The sequence below is a fragment of the Somniosus microcephalus genome, chromosome 7 (assembly GCF_052327205.1).
Source record: "Somniosus microcephalus isolate GS21.2 chromosome 7, FLI_Smic_1.0, whole genome shotgun sequence".
Taxonomy (NCBI): Eukaryota; Metazoa; Chordata; class Chondrichthyes; order Squaliformes; family Somniosidae; genus Somniosus; species Somniosus microcephalus.
Genome location: NC_140993.1, coordinates 231,166,661 through 231,185,797, shown reverse-complemented (window position 1 = coordinate 231,185,797; position 19,137 = coordinate 231,166,661).

Sequence of the window (19,137 nt, the reverse complement as noted above, 5' to 3'; positions counted from 1 at the left end):
GACCAAGACCCAAAGATACACTCTTAGCAGATTACTTAACTTAAAACTACCCATCACCTTATTTAACTTAAATTATAAACACCCTAACTTAAGCTAAATAATTATACTTTACTTAAACTTAACTTAAACTAAACTATATACGTCCGCCGCCCGTCTCCGGGAGGCCAGGCTAATCCCTGGTCAGACTGCGGCTCGCCGCTACCCCCGGCGTGACCGCACCATCCTTGACTGTAGGTCCCTCGCAGCCTGTGGCTGCTGGCTGAGGGCCTGTGTTTTGGACCTCTCCCTGACTCGAGGGGCGGCCCTTGGTAACTGGAGGGCTGGTGACCATGGCTTTCTGGGCTGGGACGTCTGTGGGGACCTTCTGGGGGCTTTGACGGGTGGGGCTTTCTTGGCCGGTGGGCCTTTTATCCGAACCGCTGCTCACCCAGGCTTGACCCCTCTCGAACCTGGGCTGGGGGCAGGTAAGTTTTCACAGCCTGCTGCTGCGAGCTGAGAGTCTCCGCCCCCAGGCCCCATGGCTGGGTCCGGGGCGGGGTTTTTGACCTCAGGTCCCTCCCTCTTTACACCTGGGTTAGGGGCGGGGTTTTCGCCCTCAGGTCCCCCACCCTCGCCTGGATCCCAGAACAGTGGGGGAGTGTCCCAATCGATGGGCCGGATGGCGCCTCCCTTCACGCAAGCCACAGCGCCTGCCTGTGCAGTCTGTGAACTCGCTCCTGCTGCAGGCTGAGGATCTTTATCGTCAGACCCTTTTCCAACTGGCTGTTTTCCCCTTTCGGGTGTAAACAGCTTACACTGGTTGATATAACCAGTGGCCTGTTTTAAAACCTGTGCTGAAAGTTCGTCCACTGCCCCGAACGGACCTTCTAGGGGCTCCCCTTTCTCTTTCCTCACCGGGACAGCTTTACAGACGGGGTCCTGGGCTCGGACCTGCTTTAGGTCCGGGGCCAAAACTACCCCCTGTGTGCCTCCCTTGTCCCGGACTGCGGCTACCGGACCTGCCCGATAGGGGTCCTGGGACTCTCCTTCCCCAGCCTTATCTATGGCCCTTTCTCCAGCGCGCACGGTCAGACCGAGGAATTTCACCTCCTGCTGGCCGATCTGCGCTTTCTTGGGATTTACCTTGAAACCCTTCTGTCCTAACAGCTCCAGCAGTTCGGCCAATAGTGGGCCATGCTCCTCTTTCAAATCAGTGAACAGGAGCAGGTCATCCACATATTGAACCAACTGTCTGGGTTGGCTAAATTCCTTTAAACTGTTGGCCATGCACTGATGGAAAATGTTGGGGCTGTTGTGGAAGCCCTGAGGCAAACAGTTCCACATGTACTGTTGCCCTTTAAACGTAAAGGCAAACTTGTACTGATCCTCCTTACAGGGATGGACCAAAACCCATTTGAAATATCCAGCACCGTGAAAGTGGTCGCAGATGCTGGAATACTCCCGATGAGGTCGGCAACTGCTGCTACTGTGGATGCGCAGGCTGGGATGTTACTATTGAGCAGCCGATAGTCCACCGTGGCCCTCCAGGAATTGTTAGGCTTTCTGACCGGCCATAACGGAGAATTCACGTGGGTCGCTATCGGTCTCAGAACTCCCTGCTGCACTAATGAGGACATGGCTGCTTCCACGTCCGGCTCTGCTTCCCTGGGGAAGTTATACTGTTTCTGTGGTCGGGCCATGGGGTCCCCATCTACGCTGACCTCAAACCCTGTGACCCTCCCGCAGTCGTGTTTGTGAGTGGCAAACGTGGCCAGGTGGGCCTGCACAAATGCCTGGAACTCTGGTGGGGTGTTGCTGACCATGAGCCCGAGGTTATAATCCTCTTTGGGCTTCATGGTGCAGAGGGTCCCCTTCCCTTCCTTTCCTGGGATTACTACGATCTCTCCGTTCTTTACTCTGCCTGCCCCCCAAAGGCAGTGATTCCTCAAATCCACTAGGATCCTGTGGCCTGCGATAAAATCGGCCCCCAGGACTCCTCTTCCACCCTCCACGTCCCATTTCATCAGGACGCAGGTCCACTTGGAGTGGAGCGGTCCTATCCGAATGGCGAGCGGGATGGAAAATGAGCTGGCCTGTTCTCTACCCGTGAACCCTGATAGACTGTATGGGACCCCGCTGGAGAGAGGTGAGGCGATGGGGTTAGCTGAGTAGATCACGGTGCATGATGCCCCCGTGTCTAACAGATAAGTCCTTATTGTGGCAGAACCACTGAATGACTCTGACTAACTGTATATAATTCTCTTTAACGATGTTCTAACACCAGCCTAAATCTGTACCATTGTGTTAGGCATTACTGTGTTTTGTATATAGAGTTTGCATGTACGGGGCGTGGTCCCTTTAAGAACGTGGGAAAACGCGGGCAAATGCGATGACATCACGTCGCAAACCACGGGGCTGCCGAAGCAGTCCTCATGGCATCTCCATTGAGTAAAGACCTGTTTAACTGTTCTCTTGTGTCGATCTCCGTTATTCGTGGGAATTCGTTAATTCCTACATTGGTGACCCCGTTTTTTGTGAACGTTTTCACAAAGGACGTGCACAGCTTAGAAGCAAATGCCGTTTCGTTAAAGCTACCGCAGTTCTAGGAGCAGCAAGTGCCCTCGTGGTTTATTCAGGTCGAGGCCCAGTTCGCCCTGAGGAACATCGATGCGGATCAGACCAAGTACCTTTATGTGGTCTCCGCACTTGACAGCTCTACTGCCTCTCGGATCGTCAGCCTCCTCGAAACCCCCCCAACGGAGTGCGAGTATGAAACCCTCAAAGCGTGGTTACTGCAGGTTTTCGGGCTCACAAAATCGGAGCGCGCCCGTCGATTACTCGCTATGCCCGGGCTCGGGGACTCCAAGCCTTCAGAGTTGATGAGTCAAATGCTCACACTCCTGGGCTCAGAATGGGAATGTTTCCTATTCCGCGAGATTTTCCTCAGCCAACTGCCTGAACAGGTACAAGCTGCCCTGGCCAGATCTGAAATTGAAGACTGCGCAACACTCGCTGCGGAGGCTGACAAAATTTTCGCTGTAACTCGGCAGCACTGCGCCGCCACGAGGCACCCATCCCCCGCAGACGCCACCCCAGCTCGTCAGCCTGCTGGGCTGTGTTTTCTACCACGCGCAGTTCGGCGTGAAGGCGAAGCGTTGCCGCCCTCCCTGCAGTTTTCCCCAGAAAAACAAACAACAACTGACACTGCAACCACCGAGAAACAGGTCTAACGGGCACCCCGCGGCCGTGATGGCGATCGGCAACGCGGGAAAATTGCTGTTCATCACTGATACTCTCTCCGGTCATTGTTTTCTGTGCGACACCGGAGCGCAGTGCAGCATTTTACCTGCGACCGCCCTCGCTGTGCAGACGGGGAATCACGGCCCCACCCTTGAAACGGCCAATGGGGTTTCCCAGCCCCTCCTCGGCAGGGAGTTCCTGTGCGCCAACAGCCTCCTGGTCGACATTTGGAACCGGCGGCTGTTCAACGCAGCAACTTTGAATTCTCTTCCGTGTTACCGCAGTAACACTACATCACGCACCGTCTCCTGTGCGTTCCCGACTCCTGATGAGTTCGCTCGCCTGCTCGGCGATTTCCCCGACCTGACAAGACCCACGTTAATTTCCTCCTGGATCGCCCGTTTCGGAGTACCCGCAGATATTTCATCAGACAGAGGACCGCAGTTTTCCTCCGAACTCTGGAATGCAGTGGCCCAAGGACTCGGTGTCAAATTACACCGCACCACAGCCTACCACCCACTGACGAATGGCCTCTGCGAACAATTCCACCGGTGCCCACTTTGCACCACGGGCTGCAGAGGTCACACGTTCCCACAGAGCTCCACAAGGCTGAGTACGCTTTTATTCGCCATGATGCACATAGGGATCCGCTCAAGGCCCCATATACCGGTCCCTTCTGCGTGTTGGAAACAGGGGACAAAACCTTCACGGTAGATGTCGGTCGTAAACCGGACCACATTTCGGTTGACCGTTTAACGCCAGCATATTTAGACCTCGACCACCCTGTCGAGACAGCACAACCGCCGAGACGGGGTCGGCCACCCATCATCGTTACGGCAGACCAAGTGCGACCGCACGCCAGACCACCAGCCGCCCAGCAGCCTCCGCCTCGAGAGTACAGGAGTCGTTCTGATAGGCTCGTCAGACCCCCTCACCGTTTGACTTTGTCCGTTAAAGCGAATTCTGGGGGGGCGCATGTGGCAGAACCACTGAATGACTCTGGCTAACTGTATATAATTCTCTTTAACGATGTTCTAACACCAGCCTAAACCTGTACCATTGTGTTAGGCATTACTATGTTTTGTATATAGAGTTTGCATGTATGGGGCGTGGCCCCTTTAAGAGTGCGGGAAAATGCGGACAAACGCGATGATGTCACGTCGCAAACCACGGAGCTGCCGAAGCAGTCCTCGTGTTACCTCCGTTGAGTAAAGACCTGTTTAACTGTTCTCTTATGTCGACCTCCGTTATTCGTGGGAATTTGTTAATTCCTACATTATCACCTTTTCCACCTCCATCTCCAAAAGGGGTCTTTTCCACTCATCATATCGGAGCGAACACAGATAAACAGGCTGCGCTGGCTCTAGTCACGGCTGTGGGTTGGATTGGGCTGACGGGGTGAGAGCACCGGTGGTGGCTGCTACTCTCCCCTGGCCAGTCAGTAAGGACCTCATGGCGTCCAAAAGTGACTTGACCTCTGAGGAAGGGGTCCCTACCCCCGCCTTTTGGGCTGGTGCTGTGGGCTGCTTTCCCTTGTTATCTTTCCAAGGGTTTTTGCACTCCTTCCGCCAGTGACCACCCTTCCCACACGCGTAACAATTGGTCTTTGTGTTGGGGGGGTTACTCCCTTCCTGGTGCCACTCTTTCCTACCCGGTCCGGGTTTTATCTCATGCACCTTTCCCTTGGGTGTGTGTGCATCGGCTCCCCTACCGTTTTTATAGGCCAGAGTGAGCTGCCTAATTACCGTGAGTTCTGTGGTCTGGGGATCTTTGGGGTCGAACCAAGCTTCTGCCTTGGCCCGGACCTGTGGAAAGCTGTTCGCCACCAAACAATGGAGCCAATGCGTGAGGGAATCCCCATTCAGGAACACCTGGCCCGACATCCCCGGGCAAGCCTTCCGGTAGACTGGCTACAGCCGGTCCGCAAAAGCCTGCGGGGTTTCCCCAGAAAGCTGGGTTGTCTTCTCCATGCGGGAGAAGGGACTTCCCTCATCCATCCCCATGGCCTCTAGAACCGCATCTCTAAGCTCCTCGTAGCCGCTCTGCCCCCTTTTACACTCATCAGAGAGGGATTGGAGGAGATTACTCTCCAGGGAAAATAGCAGCATTTTGGCCTTCTCAGCGTCATCGCAGTCGTTGACGCTGGCGGTCTGCTCTATTTCCCTGAAGTGGATCGAGGAGTCTCCCTTTGCGGAAAGCTTCGGGATATGGTTGACCATAACCCTGAGCGGTTGGGTGTTAAAGGGTAATACGAACTGGTTTTGGAGGGGTCCCTCAATGTCGCCATTAGCGGGTGGGCCGAACCTCCGATGCTGCGCTGGGCACATTGGTCCCGGCTCCGGCCTCTCGGGCGGGGGTTGCTCGACCTCCGCCTCCATCTCTGGCTCCACTTCGGGTTCCACCATCGGTTCCACCCCACCTTGCTGCCAAACCTCGCTGAATCTTGGCACTACGGGTGGTGGCCGTGAGGTCTCCTCTCTCTCAACCGGGTCATCCCTGGGCACCACCGGTGACGTTGCACCTGTCCTCCCCTCATTTCCCATAAAATCTGCCTGGCCTGCCTTTGGGCTTATGAGGCATACCATGCCTTTTGCCTTCCGGAGGGCCCGGCTCAGATTTTCTATCCTTCCTCTACTGGGGCCGTGGTCTGCCTCCTCAAACCCCTGTTCACTCGCGAGCTTGTAAGCGGCTTTTACCTCCTGTACTTTCTCTTCCTGTTCCCTGATCTGCCTTGCCAAGTGGGCGTTCTTCTCCCACAACCTGAACTCATTTCCCTTGGCCTCGGTGACTTGGCACCGTAGGTATTCCAACTGGGCCTTGTGTTCTCCCACTAAATGTACTCTCTCTTGGTTCAAAGCCTGCAAAGCTACAAATAACTCTTCCCCTGCGAGAGCCTTATCCTGGATCTCCAGGGCTGACTCCCTTAACTCGACTGCCTGTGCTGCAACGAACCCGTCCAAGAGCTGGACCTGCTTTTTAAAGCACATCAGCCAAACTGCCTTCTCTAAGGACTTCTTGTGTTCCTTTCCCTCTGTCCACTTAGCTGCTGCATCTATCAGACGCCCAGCTGTTAACAGAGTGGTGATCCACTTCTTAGTGATATTCACCTTGCTAAACACATAATCAGAAATCCTTTCCTCCATCACGGTTCACTCATCCGAACCACTGTCTACTGCATCGCAACCTTGTTGCCGGTGTCCTGCTATGGTCGCCATTTCTGTAGGGAGTGGCCTGTGGTGGTGGCGCGTGTGCACAGTCAGTTATGCCTCTGACTGTTCTGTGAGTGGTTCGAATCGCTCCCACACCCCTGAGTTCTAGACACCGGACTTAGGTACAAGGCAGCGGTACAGAGAAGACTCGAGTAGACAGGTGGTTGGATGTAAACAAAAACCAAGATTTTATTGGAGAGGAAAAACTGATACAATCTTATGGAAAATTACTAGTGTACACTTCTACAGGCGAAATTACAACAGAATAACTATACTTATACAGGGAATGGGGAACACATGGCACATTGAGGGAAAACAGCTATCTTAACAATCCCCTTATCCTTATCCCACCCCCTATACCTAACTAATGTAAGAAATCACACAACACCAGGTTATAGTCAAACAGCTTTATTTGAAATCACAAGCTTTTGGAGCGCTGCTCCTTCGTCAGGTGAAGTGGAGAGATGCATAAAAACACAACTTATATAGTCAGAGAATATTGTCAGATGTTTACAGGTAATCTTTCTAACTGCCATTTATCACACCTCAGCAGAGAGATAATCACAGCAATCAAAGGTGTAAATGGTGTCCAAACAGGTCAGTCAGGAAAACATTACATCAGAGAACAATGAGGCGGGGTCACAAGGGGTCAAATGTTGCAGATGCTGGGGTCTGTATGAAAAACAAAAAAACAGACAAAAAACATTTTTTTTGCTGGAAATCACAGCAGGTCCGGCCGCATCTGTGTAGAGAGAAGAAGCCAACGACGACTCGAGTCTGGATGACCCTATGTCAGGTGGGGTTACATGTAGCGTGACATGAACCCAAGATCTCGGTTGAGGCCGTCCTCATGGGTGCGGAACTTGGCTATCAGTTACTGCTCGACGATTTTGCGTTGTCGTGTGTCTCGAAGGCCGCCTTGGAGAATGCTTACCCGAAGATCGGAGGCTGAATGTCCTTGACTGCTGAAGTGTTCCCCAACTGGGAGGGAACACTCCTGCCTGGCGATTGTTGCGCGGTGTCCGTTCATCCGTTGTCGCAGTGTCTGCATGGTCTCGCCGATGTACCATGCTCCGGGGCATCCTTTCCTGCAACGTATGAGGTAGACGACGTTGGCCGAGTCACATGAGTATGTACCATGTACCTGGTGGGTGGTGTCCTCACATGTGATGATGGTATCTGTGTTGATGATCTGGCATGTCTTGCAGAGGTTGCTGTGGCAGGGTTGTGTGGTGTCGTGGTCGCTGCTCTCCTGAAAGCTGGGTAATTTGCTGTGAACGATGGTCTGTTTGAGGTTAGGCGGCTGTTTGAAGGCAAGTAGTGGAGGCGTGGGGATGGCCTTAGCGAGGTGTTCATCATCATCGATGACACGTTGAAGGCTGCGAAGAACATGGCGTAGTTTCTCCGCTCCGGAGAAGTACTGGACGACGAAGGGTACTCTGTTGGTTGTGTCCCGTGTTTGTCTTCTGAGGAGGTCTATGCGATTTTTCGCTGTGGCCCGTCGGAACTGTCGATCGACGAGTCGAGCGTCATATCCCGTTCTTATGAGGGCGTCTTTCAGCGTCTGTAGGTGTCCATCGCATTCCTCCTCGTCTGAGCAGATCCTGTGTATTCGCAGGGCTTGTTCATAGGGGATGGCTTCTTTAACGTAATTAGGGTGTAAGCTGGAGAAGTGGAGCATCCTGAGGTTGTCCGTGGGCTTGCAGTAGAGTGAAGTGCTGAGGTGTCCGTCTTTGATGGAGATTCGTGTGTCCAAGAATGAAACCGATTCTGAGGAGTAGTCCATGGTGTGTTTGATGGTGGGATGGAACTTGTTGATGTTATCGTGTAACTAGATTAAGCTATGAGGGGTCAGAACTTCATGCTCACCAATCAAAAGGGTTTGTTGGACTCAAAACAGCGGCGGGGTTCAGGGTTTGCTCTTGGTGCTCTCTGGAGCCTGCTGTCATCACGTGGTCTCCGGGCGCTGCAAGGGCGTTGTCCAGGTTCGAGTACCCCAAAGTTAAAGTCTCTGTTTGGGTACTTTACCTTGCAGGGATGATTCTTCGTCATCAGCCGACAGCTTGAATTGGTGTGCAGATATTCGCAGGTTGGCTGAGGCTGAAGGCCCGATAATTCGAAGCCTCCCCTCAGTTCATCTCCTCAGTTGGTCTTCTTCAGTCGGTCTTCCTCAGGTGGCCTTCGCTCTGGTGGTCTTCCCTCCTCCCCTCGTCGCGCCCCGCCTTGCCTGGCCTGAATTGTCCGTGTCCGCCCGATGCAGTGCCGGGGCGATTTTCAGATGGAGTGGCAAAAGGCACGGGCAAAGGCCAGGGGGTAAGCGCGGGACGGGGAAAGAGCGACAACCACAAGGGCGAGGGGCTGAAGAGCAGAGAGAGAATAGAAGAGCAGAGCAGAGCAGAGCGATTGCTACCCGGGGGCCTTCAATTATACTCCTTTCAAAAACCCTTATCTGCGCGCCAAATCAGGTTAGTTCTTTGTCTTAATCTTGGCGGGCTATTTTAAATAATGGTAGCAATCCATACTAACTGTTTTTAGATGGCCGGTAATCACATCTACCGGCCCGATAATTGACTTGTCTTGTCATGAATGTTCCTTGATGGGCCTGCCCAGCCTCGATGGCTCTCTTAATCTGTTTCCGATTATATATGTTGACTACTTGATGGCCTTAACTGTGGGCCTAAACTGAATTTAGATTTGTCTCCAATTCGGCCTAATACATAATTTAGAGTCCTGTTTGGTTTCAAAATACAAAGTCTCTCTTCACAGAAAACTGCTTGGGTTTCGATCCATAAGCTGTCTGCATTGCAGAGTCCATTTTAAAATCACACAGGCTTTCTGCCACGAGGCACGGACGCCTTCTTGGGTACCCTTTTTGATTTAAAATGTCCACGCAGGGTCCCGTTTATTAATAACAGCCTTCGGGGAAATGCAGAAATTGTTCAAATCTTACACACTCAGCTAACCCCACCACCTCGCCTCTATCTAACGGGGTCCCATACAGTCTGTCGGGGTTCACAGGCAAAGAACAGGCTGGCTCATTTTCCATCCCGCTCGCCATTCATTTAGAACCGCTCCGCTCTAAGTGGACCTGTGTCCTGATGAAATGGGAAGTGGAGGGTGGAAGAGGGGTCCTGGGAGCCGACTTTATTGTAGGCCACGGGATCCTAGTAGATTTGAGAAATCATTGCCTATGGGGCGCAAGTAAAGGAAAGGACGACGAGGTAGTAGTAATCACAGGAAAGGAAGGGAAGGGGACCCTATGCACCATGAAGCCAAAGGAGGGTTATAACCTCGAGCTTATGGTCAGTAACACCGCACGGGAGTTCCAGGCATTTGTGCAGGCCCACCTGGCCACATTTGCCGCGCACAAACACGACTGCGGGAGGGTCAACGGGTTTGAGGTCAGCGTAGATGGGGACCCCATGGCCCAACCACAGAAACAGCATAACTTCCCCAGGGAAGCGAAGCCGGACATGGAAGCAGCCATGTCCTCGTTAGTACAGCAGGGAGTTCTGAGACCGATAGCCACCCACGTGAACTCTCCATTGTGGCCGGTTAGAAAGCCGGACAATTCCTGGAGGGCCACGGTGGACTATCGGGTGCCCAATAGTAACATCCCAGCCTGTGCACCCACGGTAGCAGCAGTTGCCGACCTGATAGGAAGTATTCCAGCATCCGCGACCACTTTCACGGTGCTGGAAATTTCCAACGGGGTTTGGTCCATCCCTTTAAGGAGGGAGGATCAGTACAAGTTTGCCTTTACCTTTAAAGGGCAACAGTACACGTGGAACTGCTTGCCTCAGGGCTTCCACAACAGCCCCAGCATTTTCCATCAGTGCATGGCAAACAGTTTAAAGGATTTCAGTCAGCCCAGACAGTTGGTACAATATGTGGATGACCTGCTTCTCTTCACCGATTCGAAAGAGGAGCATGGCCCACTATTGGCCGAACTGCTGGAGCTGCTTGGGCAGAAGGGTTTTAAGGTAAACCCCAAGAAAGCGCAGATCAGCAGCAGGAGGTGAAATTCCTGGGCCTGACCGTATGCGCTGGAGAGAGGGCAATAGATAAGGCTAGGAGAGAAGCGGTACAAGAGTTACTGGTCCCCAACACAGTGACGGGTGTGAGGTCGTTTCTAGGGCTAACCGGGTACTGCAGGGGCTTTATTGAGGACTATGCAGCCACCGCAGCCTCTCTGCTCCGATTCCTACACAAGGCAGTGGAGTGGCTCTGGGATGAGGTTTGCCAGGCAGCATTTGTCAGGCTGAAGAAGGACTTGCAGACCGCACCAGCTCTAGGGGCCATAGATGGGGGGAAGGAGTTTTTCCTGGAGGTAGCAGCCAGCAGGGACAGCCTGAGTGCTGTGCTGCTCCAAGAGCGGCATGGCAGGCTGAGGCCGGTGGTCTACTCCTCCAGGATACTCACGGATGTGGAGAGGAGCTACTCCCACTGTGAGCAGCACCTCTTGGCCACACAGTGGGCTGTGAAAAGATCGCTGATCTTCACAGGCACCTCTCCCATCACCCTCCTCACCCATCACACACCCACCCAGATGCTTCTGGACGGGAGGATCAAGGATGAAACAGCGAGCAGTGCCCGCATTGCCCGCTGGACCTTGCTCCTCTCACAGATGGATCTTAAGGTGAAGGGTCTCTGTGAGCCAAAGCTCACAGCCAACCTGGTATATCCTGGAACAGCACACCGGTGTTCCATAGAAGGGGTTTGGGAAGTGAACATAGGTTTACGGGCTGGGATACACCCCACAGGCCGCGAGATCTATGTAGACGGTTCCAGCACGTTATCTGCTGGCGAGCGTGTCACGGGGTGTGGAGTTTACGACCAAGCGGCAAACTTTGCCCTGGCGATTAAGCTCCCCAGTGCCATGAGCGCCCAGCAGGCTGAACTGTCCGCGGTAATGTATGTTGTTACACACCCCGAAATCTTCCCCACCCCCTACACGATTTGCTCGGACAGCATGTTCACGTGCAATTCGTGTACGGAGTACCTGGCCATCTGGTCCCGCCACGGATACACCTCCGCCGACGGGAGACCCCTCACAGTAAAACCTCTGCTGGAGAAGATCCTAGCGGTGGTGGGGGAGGAAGGGGAGATTTTCATCCACAAGGTGAAAGCCCATTCCTCCACAGAACCCTGTAGTCAAGGCAACCAGCAGGCTGACATGCTCACCAAGGAGGGTGCCCGCACTGGCACTTTCTGGGACCACTATGGGTCCAGACCCATGGCAGCAGTCAGAGGTAGGGACAGGACCCAAGGGAGTGCAGGGGTAGCTTTAGCCCCAGACCTTAAGACAGTCCAAGCCCAAGACCCCGTACTCAAGGCAGTCCTCAGCGCAGTAACTGAGGGAAAAAGGGTAGAGGGTCCGTACGGCACAGCAACCCTCTCCGTAAAAGAGGGCATGCTGTTCCGGGGGGAACAGTGGGTTGTGCCGCAGCAACACCGGAGGGAATTCCTTCAACTGGCCCATGAGGGTCCAGGAGCGGGACACCCTGGGCCTGAGACCACCTGGCAGCGGGTGGAACAGGCGGGACGGTGGTCGGGACTCAGGGAAGATGTCCGCGAGTTCTGTGCAGGCTGTCTTGTGTGCGCTGCCAATAACCCTGATCCCCACAAAAGGAAGGTACCTATGGGACACATCAGGAGGGTAGAGGGACCATGGCAGTCGATACAGGTCGACTACATCGGGCCCCTGCCCACCGCCCAGGGAGGCTATAAGTACTGCCTAGTCCTGGTGGATGTGTTCACGAAATGGGTAGAGGCCTTCCCCTGCAGAACAGCCACAGCTCTGGGTACAGCCAGGATCCTGGTCCGGGAAGTGTTCTTGCGGTGGGGGCTACCACAATATGTGGAGTCCGACCAAGGGAGTCATTTCACCGGACAGGTGATGCAGAATACCCTTATGCTGCTAGGCAGCGAGGGGAAGTGGCACGTGGCCCACATCCCACAGTCATCAGGGATTGTGGAGCGAATGAACAGGACCTTAAAAGAAAGGTTGAGGAAGGAAACGGTGGACTCGCCCCGCAAATGGGCCGAGGTCCTACCATTGGTTCTGATGGGGATCCGGGCCAGCCAGTCTAAAAGCACGGGGTGCTCACCATACGAGCTGATGACTGGCAGGGTTATTCGGACCCCCACCCATGTACTAGCCCCGGTGCTCACGGAGGGTCAGCTCAGGGAGGTAAACCGGGACAGGTTCGCCCGAAACCTTTTTGAGCACCTTAAACAGGTCCACGAGCAGGCGGCTGGGAACATGGGAAGACAGCATCGGAGTAACCGGTTGCTGCTCGAACCCCGAAAGCACTATGAGTGGGAGGTAGGAGATCAGGTCATGGTGAGGAACTATGCCCAAGTAGGAAATTTGGAACCGTTGTACATGGGGCCCTACAGCATTGTAGACAAAGCCAGCCCCATGGTATACGCCGTTAAGCTGCCTCGGCATACCAAATGGTTTCACATTAACCAGTGCAAACTGTTTTAACCTGAGAGGAGAAAACAGCCAGTTGGGGTAGGGCCTGAAGATAGAGATCCTCGGCCTGCAGCAGGAGCGGTTTCACAGACAGCACAGGCAGGCGCTGTGGCTTGCTTAAAGGTAGGAGCCATCCCGCCCACTGATTGGGACACTCCCCCACTCTTCTGGGCTCCAGATGAGGAGGGACCCGAGGGTGAAAACCCTGCCCCTAACCCAGGTGTAGAGGAGAAGGGACCTGAGGTCGAAAACCCCGCCCCGGACCCAGCCATGGGACCTGGGGGCGGAGATTCTCGGCTTGCAGCAACAGGCTGCGAAGAGTTACCTGCCCCTAGCCCAGGTTCGGGAGAGGTCAAGCCTGAGGGAGCAGCGGTTCAGGTTAAAGGCCCACCAGCCAAGAAAACCCCACCCACCAAAGCCCCTAGAAGGTCCCCACGAATGCACCAGCCAAGGAAGCCATGGTCACCAGCTCCCCAGTTTAAAGGGACAGCCTCCCGAGTCAGTGGAAAGTCAAAGGACAGAGGTCCCCAGCCGGCAGCCACGGGCGGTGAGGGACCAACAGTGCAGGACAGTGCGGCCACGCCGGAGGGAGCAGTGTGCTGCAGCCCAACTAGGAATTAGCCTGGCCGCCCGGAGACGGGCGGCGGATGCACATAGTTTAGGTAATTTAAGTTTTGGTTATTGTTAAGTTTAGGTATTTAGCTTAAGTTTGGGTGTTTTATCTTGTTAAGTAAGGTGATGGGTAGTTTTAATTAAGTAGTAATCTGCTAAGAGTGTGTGTATTTGAGTCGAGGTCGCGAGACCCGACTATGCTTCACCCAAGCCAGAGAGTCTCTTGGGGACCTGGCTGCATGTCTTTGTATCTGTTGCAGAAAGACTTTCAGGATGAAGGGGAGCGTAATCCTACTCGCCCTGATGGGACTGAGCCTTGGAAAGAGAGGCGACGTAGAAGACTCTCACATCTATGGGTGCTCGGGAGATAGAGCACCAATAGCAACCGACGGAGGCGGCGAACGGGATGTAGAGGAGACCGCCGTCTACGTCCACGAGAGAAGGTGGCCAGGGTGGCTGGGGTCCAATTCATCTTAGTACTCCAGCCAGACCGGGTTCATGTACAGGGAGGCCTTCCTCCTGTGCCCCAGGGTACGAGTCGTTACCACAAGAGTCAGCGTCACCGTAGGGAAGCGTGTATGTTTAACGTGCAAGGGACACATTTCTCTGGATAGGTGGTGGTGGCTCAGAAAGCTGAGCAAAGATATGAGGAACCCCGCAGTCGAGTGGGAATGGTTGGGGAACAATACCCACTGGACGATTACAGGGACTCACGGGGGATTAAGCGTGTGTTGGGACAAGTGGTGAGAACCGGATCAGGGGATTTATGTCTGTATGTGAGGGTCAGAGAGGGTCTGCCCCTCAGACATATCCATTATTTTCCACCGACAGTGGCAAAACAACGGGGAGGGGATGAAGTGGAATATCAGCCTGAAGGCGTGCACAGTCCCATTCTCCCCGATCCCAGTCAATGCCACTGAGCTTGTTACCCACCCCCGAAAGCCCCTGCCCACAGCGCAGGTGGCGAGGTTACCCAGGGAAGGGTGCCCCACCACCACCAAGGGACCAGGGAATGGACTGGTAATAGTGCCTATCGATCAGATGCTGTACCAGGGGGTACACTACGCGGTAGCCTCCATGATTTTAAATCTCACCGAGGTACATTTACCGGAGTGGTGCCCCAAAGAGACAGAGCAGCTATACCAGGCCCTGTTAAAGGACATGTTCAAAAAGATTTATGAGCTTGATTTCGCCAATGTTGACAAAACCGAACCACACACCGCGAGTTTTTGGGTAATGCAGGGAGACAAAGAAGGGGAGTATGGAATTATGTTTTTATTGCGTTTAACACTGGGTCCTCTGTCATCAACAGTCTGGATGACATAGAGTTGCAGACCCAGATAAATGGTTTATAAACACAGTTAAGGAATGTAGGATTCACAAAATTGGACTTTGTATTAATAAGGGTCAAATGGCAGAAGAGGCCGTGATTTTAAAGACTGTTTTAAAAGAAGCCCAGTAAAAGGAGCATACAAAATGGCTGCCATACCATGTGACCAGCTTATTGGGACACTTTAAAATGGTTCCTGCGAATCCTCAGACAGCTTTGTGGATTCAACCCACAGCAAGTTCTGGAAGCCGTTTCTGAGAGAACGAAACCAGACCCACACATATGCATATGGATTAGATGCAGATCCAGTCAAGATCGGCCTGGAGACAGAGGCCATCTAAATGTTGACCCAGACAAAAGGGGACAATTTCATATTCATGAGAACAACACCCAGGACTAGATAACGAGATCAGCAGGACATTAAAAACAATGAAGGTCATTCCAGACCAGAGATGGGCCTTTACCGGCCATCGAAAACATTTTAAAATATAATAACTATCCCGCTGTGCTCCCAGCCCGCCAAAAGTTAAACAAAGACTAACCTGATTTTGGGCGGGAAGTGGAAGCCTCTGAAGAAAAGGTATAACTGGAGTTACAGTTGGAGACAGTTACACTCGGAGAGAGACACACGACCAAGTGGCGGTGGGTGAAGAGGAGTCGCTTCGGGAGAAGATCAGCAAACTCCTCTCCACCATCGGAGGAGGAAGAAGAATCAAGCCAACATCAAGAAGGCCGTTTCGAAGCCGGTGCTCCGCCCCGGGGAAACACATCGGGAGATCATTGACCATCCCCGGGCTGTTGCCGAAACGAGAGGCCATCGACCCAGCTTGGGAGAAGAAACAAAAAATAAAGCCCCAAGAGAAGAAACCTTCCAGCCACTCCGGCTCGAAAAGAGACAGTAACGAACCAAGGAAATCGATAGGAGCCAGCCCAAGGCTCCTCTAACCAGGGTCGAGCCGATGATCCTCGACCCCGCCGACATCCAGGCCCGCCGGTGTCCAGCCGCCCCGACCCCCACCTCAGGAGAGAGGTGTGGCGCAGCTCACAGGGGTTTCACGACCCACGAGGAGACGGAGCGCCTGAAGGGACCAAAGCACAGACTTGAGTTCAAAACCTTGCACTTCCTAGTGGGATTGCTGAGCATGTTTCTGGCCCTTCACAATCAGATCTAGATAGGTTTAATAAGGGGGTGGATTTAAGGGTACAATTAACATGAGTTGTTGTCCCTCGATGTTCCGTGTGTTTCCTTATTTCATGATGATCTTTGTAGAGTATAAGATGCCTGTATTTGCCTTAGTTAGTACTGTGTCGTTATGATGTGTTTGTGTTTTCCCTCCCATGTACTCTCTTATCTGCTTGCATTTGATTTGATATTTTTCCTTATGCAATAACATTTCATTTTGTTTCATCAAACTTGGTCTACAAGAGTTTTCTCTACATTGTAGTTCCTGCCCCTAAGTCCAGAGTATAGAATCTAAGGGGCGAGTGGGTCGAACCACTCAAGGTTTTACTGTGCAAGAGAGAGAGGCCACTAGAGAGAGAAACCTCAGGGACATCTCTCAAGGAAAACCCCTTACAGGAAGATATTAATGGATGAGAACAAGGTAGTGGGCTTGGAGTTACATGAGGGCCAGGCCATGACGGTCCATTTAAAAGAGATTATAGCGGAGTTGGAGAAGCACGCAAAGACGGTAAATGCCCTCATAAGGGAGGACAAAAACGCTTCTGACCAGGCTGCGCAGAACGAGGTGTGCGTGCTGTATGGGGCGTGGTTGCTGGGCGAGGGCCGCAGTAATTTGAAGGATTTAAAACAGGGTTTAGTCCCCTCCTGGATCAGCAACAAACACCTCGCTGCCCTCCATCCGTTTGAGAATGCATTAAGCCCGTGCCAACTCTGGCTAGCTTCTGAGGCCTACCCAGTCCCAGTGGATTGTGGGTGGTCCAACCACACCATCATGGGAATAGTAGTTAGGATGCCGGTGATGGGTAGGACAGCCCGACCTGCACCGGTATACAGGGTTGAGAACATTGGAGTTATTCAAGGGGGTGCACACATTCGTTTCACAGCAGTCACACCTTACGTCATAAAGTGGGAGCATGCTATGACAGGTACTGACCTCTCGGGGTGCCGGAGCCGAGGAGCACACATAATCCTGTCTCCCCAGCACTTGAATGCCTATTCAAAACCGCAGTGCGGGTTCAGAGCTGCTGGTGTGAAACCTATAAATTGTACCATGGAGGCAGTGGCACAAAGCCATGTTCCCTCGCAGGTGGCATACATAGGAGGTGGGACATATTGTGTCACCGCAGGAGCGCCCCACTACCAGCATGGACAGCATAGCTGGTGTCCGGTAAGTGATAGCAGTTTCTGCTTTAAACCCGAGGCAGAAGTTCAAGTGGCCCAGGAATGAATTGTCCCCATTCCTGAACCCTCCACTGTTCACCTCACTGTGAAAGAGAGTTTTACCAACCTGCAGAAGTACGTAGCGCATTTCGGCTACGAAATTCCCCCTCTCCTAGAACACCTTACCAAAATACTCAAAGCCGTTATAGTTTCACAGAAACACTTTTACACTCTAGAGCAGAAAACAGTAGAGATAGGGGCTAAGATATTGGATATTGTGATTCCACCCTGGTGGGACATTTTTAATAACATAGAGGTCCCTTCGTGGATCAGACTGGCTTCCCACATTCTCGTGGTATGCCAGTTAGGGATAGTGTTGTATTTAGTCTGCATTCATTGCAAGGGAAAAGCTCAGATGCTAGAATTCCGAAACCAAAGGATCTGGAAGGAACATTATGTGAAGGTGGAGGGAGATACACCTCAGAAATCACAGAAATCACAGAAACCCCACAGTGCAGATAGAGGCCATTTCGGCCCATCGAGCCTGCACTGACACATATCCCACCCGATCCCCGTAACCCCTACACCAACACATATCCCACCCTATCCCCGTAACCCCACGTATTTAATCCCCCTAACACTAAGGGTCAATTTATCATAGCCAATCAACCTAACCCGCACATCTTTGGACTGTGGGAGGAAACCGGAGCACCCGGAGGAAACCCACGCAAACACGGGGAGAATGTGCAAACTCCACACAGACAGTCGCCCGAGGCCGGATTCGAACCCGGGTCCCTGGCGCTGTGAGGCAACAGTGCTAACCACTATGCCACCGTGCTACCTGTTTGAGTTTTTTTGTATTTTTGATTAAAGATTGTTTTTTTTTTGTGTTTGTTGTTTTTAATAAAGATTTTGCGATGCGTTGTTAATAAAGATGTATGTGTACCAAGTGGTGCAGGGGTGTTTGACCCCCTCCATGCTTGGATGTGTGTAAATGACTGTAGTTATTCTATGTGTGCTTATGTACACTACATTATCGCGGAATGGGAAGTGCATGTGTCGTGGGTATATTAGATAGGTAATTACAGGGGAAGATTGAATATGGAGGGTCAGAAATTTAGCTCATCTTGTAAGGATGATACTTCAAGCAACTTTTAGTATCACAGGGGGGAGTGTAAGGTTTGCAAAATTCCCACATTCCCCCAAGGTTATTAATAAAAGGGACCCTGCATGGACAATTTTAAAAGGGGTACCCAAAAAGATGGTGTCTGCACCTCATGACCAAAAGCCTGTAGGATTTTAAAAGCTTGGACTCTGTAGCACAAACAGGCAGCTTTGGGAAATCGAAACTTAAAATGCATTTCTGTGAAAAGGACTTTGTGTTTGAGAAAGCCAGACAGCTTAGGCAAACACTGAATATGCATTGCGTCAGATCGAAACAGATCAAGCCCAGCTAGGCCTAAGCATAAGGCCATTAGTTTGTCCGCATAAATAATCAGAAACAGATCAAGGGAGCCACCAAGGCCGGACAGGCCGATTAAAATGCATTAATGACAATACAACCCGAACACCGGGGCCATCAGGTGCGATGAATGGTCATCTAAAACCAGTTAACTTAGATCGGTATAATTATATTAAATGAGCCCACCCAAATCAGACAAAAGACTGACCTGATTTGGCGCGCAGATAAGGGCCATCGACAGGAGTATAATTGTAGGCCCATTGGTAGCCACGTGCTCTTCCTCCTGCACTTGCTACCTGGCCACTGCCCGTGTCTTCCCCAAATCCATCAGGGACGCCCGGTACCGCACCAGGGAAACATGGGCAGACCAGGCCAGATGAGATGAGACGAGATGAGATGAGACGAATTGGAAGAAGATTGAAGAATGCTTCGAATAATCGGGCCTTCAATCCAGCTAACCTGCGACTATCTTCATGCAAA